The 6,989-nt window shown below is 44.7% G+C and overlaps 1 long non-coding RNA gene across 1 annotated transcript; it reads right to left on the bottom strand.

The window, feature by feature from the left end:
• Positions 1–4,041: 4,041 nt before the first annotated feature.
• LOC107184075 lies at positions 4,042–5,466 on the bottom strand. The gene is made up of 2 exons (XR_001514900.1): positions 4,470–5,466; positions 4,042–4,103 (listed from the first exon to the last, which is right to left on the bottom strand). It is a non-coding gene; the product is annotated as an uncharacterized LOC107184075 (long non-coding RNA).
• Between the last annotated feature and the right edge of the window lie 1,523 nt (positions 5,467–6,989).

Here is a 6,989-nt window from a genome sequence, read left to right as displayed (position 1 = left end):
CAGTAGCAAAATTACAGTTATGAAGTAGCAACGAAAATAATTTTATGGTTGGGGGTCACCACAACATGGGGAGCTGTATTAAAGGGTCGCGGCATTAGGAAGGGTGAGAGCCACTGCTCTAAGGAAGCCTGAAGGCAAGGTCTCCATCACATTTTACAAATTCTGGGCGACATCCCTCACTCAAAACCGTGAATGTTTAGACCACCAATTCCGCTGCCCAGGACCTTTATTATGAAGTCCTCTAACCTGTATAACAAAACAAAACTTTAAAAATAACCACTTAAAGAATGTCCTAGAAAAGAACTGAAGATATTTCAAATTGAAAGATATTTGTTCCCCAAGATGACGTGGGCCACATTGTTTAACTCCCGATTATAAGATCAATTCCAGGTGTAACGCAAGTTTTTGCAAGTTTTTCTAGAGTATGTGTGGCATGTAAAATTCTTTCACTTAGGAAGTTACTTCCTCAGGAACATTTTGTTTTCCTCCCAAAAGATCAAAATTAATCAACTATTAAGTCCCGCTCTGCTAAGAACCACCCCAATCACCAAATTTTCTGAGGCTCCAGCCTGAATTAAGAAGAAAGAACAAAGGGATTGGTAAATGCCAGGTTGGCTGGGTGGTACCTGCATTAATGATGAGGAAATGGAGGCCAGATACTGGTCCAGGTCACTCAACAATGGTTAGATCTAATGCGACCGCCCCAAGAGCCCTCGAGATAGAAAGCTTAACCCCACTGTACAGGTCCACAAACCAAGGCCGACATCACAGAAGTAGAATGTGAACATGAGGCCTGGCCCGCTCCAATGCCATGCCCTTTCTACTCATACCTAACAGCCTCTAGAGCCCAGGAGAAAAACCTGTCGTTGCCAACCAGCTGTGTGACCCCGGGGAAGTAGAGAACAGGTGTCATTTATTTTTCCTCTTAATAGGGAAGGAAGGCTTCCTCTCTCCACCCATCAGTTTCCCTTCCCTACAAGGATCTGATCAGTAAGTCTGGGAGGAGAAAGGAGGCATGCAGATACAGCCAGCCCCTCCCTCTGTCCTCACAACATTCGGGCCTTACCCTGTAAGGGGGCCAGCCCCAGGGCAGCACTGGAGGTTAATCTCAGGAAGGCCACATTCTCTCTACCAGCTTTGTCTGTTATCAGCAAGAAAGGTAAATTTTGCTGCCCATGTTCCTTACTCCTGACTTCTCAACTGACTCAAACCCAGACAGGGAAACAGTAAATCTGGTCCTCCTTGAGTACCCCAGCACCTGCAAAATGAAAACATTTCTCAGACAGAAACTATTATCCAAAATAGAAGTCGTCGTTAGCATCGGTAGCTAGTATTAATAAAGGAAGGGAGCAGAGGGAATCGGGTACTTTGAGCCTGAGGAGCTAGGGAGCTGAACAGACACGGCCTGTTCACTAGGAAGCTGCATCACTCGCAGGCTCCCCAGGAGGCCGCTGTATCGAGCTAATCCCCAGCGGGCAGGAAGAATGTCACTAGTTATTACCAGGGGAGAAATAAAAATAGCAGGAGGAATTCCTCTGCTGGGCGTATGCCCAGTAGGAGCCAAGATGGTGCCGGGAGGTCCTCCTACTATGGGGCACGGGCTGTAGGAACTAAGACAGTCACCATAAAGGGTAGAGCCTCGTCTGAGTGAAGGAGTGGATAAGGGACACAGGACCCAGAAGATGTAGGAAATGCACTGATTGGGGGAAGTGGGTTGGTCAGTTTGAAAAAGCGCCTGGTCCTTCCCAAGCCCAGGATAAGGTAGCGCTTGCCCCGCTGGCTGTTCTCCTCTATAGCAGCCAGGCGACCCCTCGAAGCCGCCTGCCCGAGCACAGGGGGAGCAGATGGGAACAGGCTGGGCAGGACTGAGCTCTGAAGCAAGGCACAGGGTCTCTGGATGGTGGTCCTCCTTCTGGGCTTAATGAAGACAAGACTGGACTTTCACAGCAGGACTGAGCCGTGAGCCATCAGGAACCGGGGCACGGCCTTCCATTCAACCAACATAACCTGGCCGCTAAACCTCGTCCTCCTATTTGTGGGTCCCTCGAATGCTTTCCTTGCGACTCCGTCAAAGGGCCTCATTTCCACCCGCAGCATGATGACTCCCTTCTCTCTCTCAAGGAACCTGTTATAGAAAGAACACACACACCCACAAAACTGAAAACCATTCTCCAACATTAACAAATGGAAACTGTTAACGAGTACACCTACTTTCATAAAAATAAATGTTCCCCAACTGAGGCAGGTACACATTCTTGAAAGCACAGATCCTGTTTTAAAAACAAAAAGATGCCTTAGAAATGTCCAAGGCCGTCTAGGGCTCAGGCAGAGGAAAGGTCGTGGAGACATTCTCATCTGGCTTCTAGGCCAAGGGCTTCTACATCCACACCTGTCAACACTTCCCAGCCACTCCCATCTCAACCAATGTCTCTCCCACTCCTTTTGTTCCCACTTCCTTAATTTTCTTGAGAAAATATTAAGTCTCTTAGTGTACACCACTAACAAATTATATTTTCCTTCATTCTGCCTAGAAATGGGTCAATTTTGGCATTCAGCAAGTATGTGCACCTAAATATTTGGCACTGAGCTAAGAGCACAGGTTCTGCCCTTCAGGGCAACAGTGGGACAGGAAAAGGTGCTAAATTGAGGATAAAGTGGCAGGTGGTACAGAGGGAGCACAGCAGAGAGAAAGGCACCCTGGATGAGGTGAGAGCTAGGCTGGAACCTGCCTCAGATATCTGTAAATTCTTCTGTGAAAGTTAAAGTCATTTCCCCCCTGGCCAGTGTGTTCAGTGGTTAGAGTGTCGGTTGGTGTAACAAAGGGTTGTAGGTTCAATTCCCAGTCAAGGGCACATACCTAGGTGCAGGTTAAATCCCCAGCCCTGGTCAGGGCACATGTGGGAGGCAACCAATCGATGTGTCTTTCTCACATTGTTTCTCTCTCTCTCTACTCCACCTCTCTCCCTCCTTTCCACTCTCTCTAAAAATAAAAAAATCAATGGGAAAAAAAAAAAAGATAGTCATTCCCAGTTTGCTTCCCCCTCAAACACGTTATCCAGAGCTCATGACAACGTTACTAGAAAGGGGACCAGGCCCTGAGCGGGTCTGCCTAGGGCCGGCCGGTAGTGTGTGGGTTCTTGACTTCATGCAGGAAAGATTCCACAACGAGTCCAGGCGATTTTTTTAGGATGATTATTACAGGTGGGGTCAGTGAAATAAGGAAGAACCTAGGATAGAAAAAGTTCCCTTCCTCTCTGTAAAAAATCAATAAAATATATTAAAAAAAAAAAAGAAAAAGCAACAGGAGAAACTAGGTGGGCATTAGACTGGGCTGCTTTGGCTCACTTAGAAGTCAGAGAAAAGGGGACCTTGGGGAGAGCTTCAGGGGGGTTGTCATGGACAAGCAGCCGCTGCCCACTGCTCCCTGGTTGCAAGTCTCGCTGTGTCCCTTAGAGCTTGAGATGCATGCCTGTGGGGGAAGAGTAGGGGGAGATGGAAAGGACTTTCATGTTGAGGGGTTTTAAAGGCTGCGAATTTAGGGGAGGTCTTAAAGAAGGACTTCAATAGCATATTCATCAGTTTTATGCTGATGTGCCAAAATGAGATTCATTCCCTTAAGTTCATTTGTCCTTGGGTTAGGTTGGCAAATGGCACTAATTGGATTTCTGTCATCTAGCTCCCTGAATAGGGAGATTTAAGCTATTTACCCCCTGGATAAGAAGAAATGTAAACTGTTTACTCTTAAGTGTCCTTGGTTACAGAATAGAGGGTTTTATAATTTAAAGGGCTGTAAACTGCTTGGTCTTTTACTATCTGTCTCGGTTTCCCTATTCAGCTTGTCCTGGCTTACTAGCCTGTCTCAAAACTAGAGAGAAGTAGCTAGAGCAACTAATGGAAGGTTTTAGAAAACCAGAGTACACAGCTCAAATCAGCTAATTTTAGACAAAGAGAAAATACCGTAGCATGCTACAAAAGGGTATTTTTAGTCTGTTTCAGTTAACCACTCTTAACTTCTCAGTAGAAAGGAAGAAAAAAAGAAAAAACTATTTCAAGTTTATTACAAGGAAAAATGGTTTTTCCTTCTTTGCCTCGTTTATTTCATCCTAAAACAAAAAATAAACAATTGACATTCTATAACGAATTCCACTCTATGCCTAAACACCGTAAGTATTTGCTTTGTACTCAGGGAAGAAGGTGGCCTACAGCTGCTATTCCTTGCTGCAGACCTTGAGAAAATATTGAACAATGTGGAACACATACGAGCAGTAGGCAATAAGTTAACACAAAACCTGAGTTTCCTTCCCTTCCCAATACTACCCAAGAATTGCTCCAACATTCCCTAGCTTAAGGGGAACCTCAAGCCTGCCCCAGTCTCTTACAAACTCTGACTAGCCCAGCCTGAGACCATGCCACAGTTTGGGGTGGGAGGATCGAGAAGTTCAGCTTTCACTATACACAATGGCACTTACTTATTTTCTGCAAAAAGCCATCAGTCTTGGAAATCTTGGCTACGCCATCCAGTACCCTGACACTCCTTTTTCAGATCTGTTACTAACTCAGCCTCATTTTCCTGAAAACATCCCCCAAGAAGCCAGATTCCTCCTCATCCTTGGATTCCTGCCAGTCAGCTCGTCTGCAAGGAAAGCAAACATCCCACTCTCAAATGGTCATGCTGTTACACTAGTTGCGCTGTTCACATTTTCCCTGTTCACTCAACAGAGATTAATGAGTGCCTGGCGCTGTGCAAGGTGCTTTGGGACAGACCCTGCCCTTAGAGAGCTCAATGTGTAACAGACTGAAGTGCTGGGTCTCTCAGACTCTCGGATTCCATCTGGTTCAAGGATGGAACAAGTTCCCTCAGCCTTCAGGCTATAAGCTCCTGCTTTAGGCATGCAGATCATTAAAGGAATTCGGCTAGGGGCTTGAGGTTTCATAAAAACAGCTCCTCCCATTTGCCCTTCTCTTGATATAAAAGCCTAAACCCTGTACTGTCTAAAGATGGATTTGAGAACTAGGGCTCTTTATTCTTGGCTTCTTAATCAGTAAACCTTTACTTACCTCAAACTGACCTTTTGAGTTCTGGCCTTTCAAAGTATCGGCACAGGGACTTTGGATGGGTAACAAGCACCGAGGAAAGGGCAGGGGTAACAGGCTGGCTGGTTTCTAATAGCCTTCCACTCAGCAAACCCTTACTGCTACTGTGTGCCAGGCACTAGGGCACATGTGGTTCTTGCCTTCAGTGGGTTTAACCCATCCCTGTATGAGTGAGCTTTACTTACTTTTGCAGAACCATTTCTAAATTGTAGACATAAAACTCTACCCCTAGATCCTTAAGCAAATTTAATTTCTTAATATCATCCAATATCCTTCCCATATTCAGCATTCCCTATCCATCCCGAAAATATATTTCATAGATTTGTGACCCAATCAAGGTTCTTATATTGTTTTGTTAAGTCTTTCTGGTCTTATTTTAAAACACTGAAGTCAGCCCTAACTGATTTGGCTCAGTGGATAGAGCGTCAGCCTGGAGACCGAAAGGTCCTGGGTTCGATTCCATTCAAAGGCACGTACCTCAGCTGCAGGCACATCCCCAGTCCCGGCCCCGGCCCTGATCAGGGCGCATGCAGGAGACAACCAATCGATGTGTTTCTCTCACACAGACGTTTCTACGTCTTTCCCTCTCTCTTCCACTCTCTAAAAATCAATGGAAAAATATCCTCAGGTGAGGATTAAAAAAATAAATAAATATTTAAATAAATAAACAATACACTAAAATCAATATAACTCACACTGAATTCACTACAATGTCAACATTCAGAGGAAATAAGCACAAATATAAGGGGGTGGGGGGAGTAACGTTGCATTCTGGAACTTAATTTTTCATTTCCAGCTGACTAGAATATTGGTATATCTCTTGAGAATTTTCAAGAAGACTATGCAAATACAGTCAAGTGCCTCTTAATGAGGGCTATGTTCTGAGAAGTGCATCATTACGTAATTTCGTTGTTGTGTGAACATCCAATAGCACACTTAAGAAACCGAAATGGTATAGACGACTTACACACCTAACCTAGATGGTATAAGCCCAGTGGTAAGCAAACTACGGCTCTTGAGCCACATGCGGCTCTTTGGCCCCTTGAGTGTGGCTATTCCACAAAATACCACGTGCGGGCGTGCATGTACAGTGCGATTGAAACTTCGTGGCCCATGTGCACAAGTCGGTATTTTGTGGAAGAGCCACACTCAAGGGACCAAAGAGGCGCAGTTTGCCGACCACTGGTTAGCCTCTTGCTCCTAGGCTACAAGTCTGTACAAAACACATGATTAAGTCAATCATGAGGCAAAGTGATGCAATCAAGAGACACAGGAAAGCCCTGGTTGCAGGCTCGATCCCCAGTAGGGGCTGTGCAAAAGGCAGCCGACTGATGTTTCTTTCTCATCGATGTTTCTCTCTCCCTCTCCCTTCCTCTTTCTCTCTAAAATCAATAAAAATGTATTTAAAAAGAGAGACACACACAGTAAACATGAGATGCAAGAGGCTGCTGCCTGCATAACACAGCATACTGTTTTATAGCAAACTTTTTTTACTAAGTAGAAAGATTACACAACCCTCTAAAATAATGACAAAAAGTATAACACAGTAAATACATAAACCAGGAACACAGTCGCGTATTGTAATTACCAACTACTCTGTACAGTACATGATTATGTCAGCTATACTTTAAGTTGACCGGCAGTGCAGGTTTGTTTACGTCAGCATCACCACAAACACGTGAGTAATGAATGCATTGCTCTAAAAAATGACTAGGAATGCTTCAGCTCCATTATAATATTTTTTGAAGCCTGCTGCACACATACATGCACATTGAAAGGAAATTAATTAGAATAAATATTTTAATATCACTATTCACCCTCTCTCTAAAATAAAAGTGTCAACCAAATTCACAATCGACATTGACAGACGGAAACACATGCGGGTGACTGGCACC

The sequence above is a fragment of the Myotis davidii genome, unplaced genomic scaffold, assembly GCF_000327345.1.
Source record: "Myotis davidii unplaced genomic scaffold, ASM32734v1 scaffold523, whole genome shotgun sequence".
NCBI classification, from domain to species: Eukaryota; Metazoa; Chordata; class Mammalia; order Chiroptera; family Vespertilionidae; genus Myotis; species Myotis davidii.
The sequence above is the reverse complement of the archived record's forward strand: the minus strand, read 5'-3'. Positions and strand labels throughout refer to the sequence as shown.